Source organism: Sminthopsis crassicaudata, chromosome 4 (assembly GCF_048593235.1).
Source record: "Sminthopsis crassicaudata isolate SCR6 chromosome 4, ASM4859323v1, whole genome shotgun sequence".
NCBI lineage: Eukaryota > Metazoa > Chordata > Mammalia > Dasyuromorphia > Dasyuridae > Sminthopsis > Sminthopsis crassicaudata.
In genome coordinates, this window is record NC_133620.1 from 189,288,199 (window position 1) to 189,289,798 (window position 1,600).

Here is a 1,600-nt window from a genome sequence, read left to right on the forward strand (position 1 = left end):
CACTCAAATTTCAGTCTCTTATAATTTGACATCAAACCCCAGCATAAGACTGAAACCACTCTCCTCCTCAAAATTATTAATCTCTTAACTGCTAAATCTGAAGACCTACACTTAGAACTATTTAAAAAACTAATAATGATCTTGGAGAACAAAACATGGAAAATCTCTTCTTTGACACAATGTTGAGAGTATTACACATATTGTCATATTAATTCCTTTTTGTTTTTTCTTAAGTATTTTTTCATTTGTTTTAAAGAAGAATTCATTGTCTGGTATGGTGAGGACAAGAGGATGGAAAGCTTAAAATTGTGTAAAAAAAGGTAACAATAGTACTTTTCTGAAAAAACAAAAACAAAAACAAATTACCTTTACTTAGCCCTTAACCATCTTAATCTATCTGAACTTTTGAAACTACCACTTCCAAGACCTTCTTTTCCTATGGCTCATGTAACAATGTAGCTTACTTTTTTTGTTTATGCACTCTTCATTTTCCTTTGTTAAGTCATATTATCTTTCTTATCTTATCTCATCTACTAAAGGTGAACTTGCTTTTCATTCTCTCTAGGCTTTCTCGTAGACCTCCTCCCCTTTTTTTCTCTCTTCTTAATAATTTCCTCTATTCCCAAAAGGCTCAATTATTATCTCCCTCCTTCCTCTCTTGCTACTTCTCCCTCCTTGAGATAATAAACAATTTGATATAGTTTATAGATGCAAAACATATTTTCATATTCATCATATGTGAAAGAAGACATAGTTCCCAAAGTCCCACCAAAAACATGAAATAAAAAGTGAAAAAAAATATATGGAATGCATTGCAAATTTGTTTGTCATCCATGCATAGGAGCCATGCTAATCTTCTCTGTGTCATTCTAATTTTGATATATGTGTTGCCAAAGAAAGCTCAATTTGATTACTTTTCCCAGAACAAGAGATAGAAAAGTCTGTCTGCCTGTCAGACAAACCACCATGTCAGAAACAGAGGAACTCACTTTTGTTGAATCAACTCAAAATATTCTTGATATATGTCCTTATTAAATGCTCTTCCTCTAAGGCTAAGTTAAGACACTTTTTGTTAATTGTTTTATTTTATTCCACTTTGGGCTTAAACTGAAGGAAAATGGCCTTAGTCAGGCTCAGCATAGAACAATGGGGTAGCTATAGCCCTACCCAGTGGTAGAATATATGGCATGTTGTCCAGGGTGCATGAATGTGAAGCTAGTTTGAGGCCAGTTATATATAGTGTAGTAGATGATTTTTTTCCTTGCTCTCTCACTCATCAGGACAACTCATACCTAAGGCTGAGTTCCAAAGCCATACTAATTTTTCCTCCCACTTTTTGGAACTCAGACAAGTTCCACTTTCAGCTGTTAATTCTGCTGCTTTCTTGTCTCTCTCTGTAAGGGCTGATAGAAAACTCTGGGTCTGGTCCCCTTTTGCTGAGCCATAACAAAGAAATGGCTGTGGTCCACAATAATAAAACAATTAGTCCCCACTGGGTGAGATATAAGATAGATAAAGTTCCAAATAAAGACTCTACTCTGCAAGCTCATGAAAAGTATAATGAATGAATGAACAAATGAATGAATGAATGAAAAGCATT

At 34.4% G+C, this 1,600-nt stretch overlaps 1 non-coding gene across 1 annotated transcript; it reads right to left on the reverse strand.

Moving 5' to 3' along the window:
- Positions 1-796: 796 nt before the first annotated feature.
- LOC141541982 (U6 spliceosomal RNA) lies at positions 797-901 on the reverse strand. Its single transcript, XR_012481993.1, has one exon. It is a non-coding gene; the product is annotated as a U6 spliceosomal RNA (small nuclear RNA).
- Between the last annotated feature and the right edge of the window lie 699 nt (positions 902-1,600).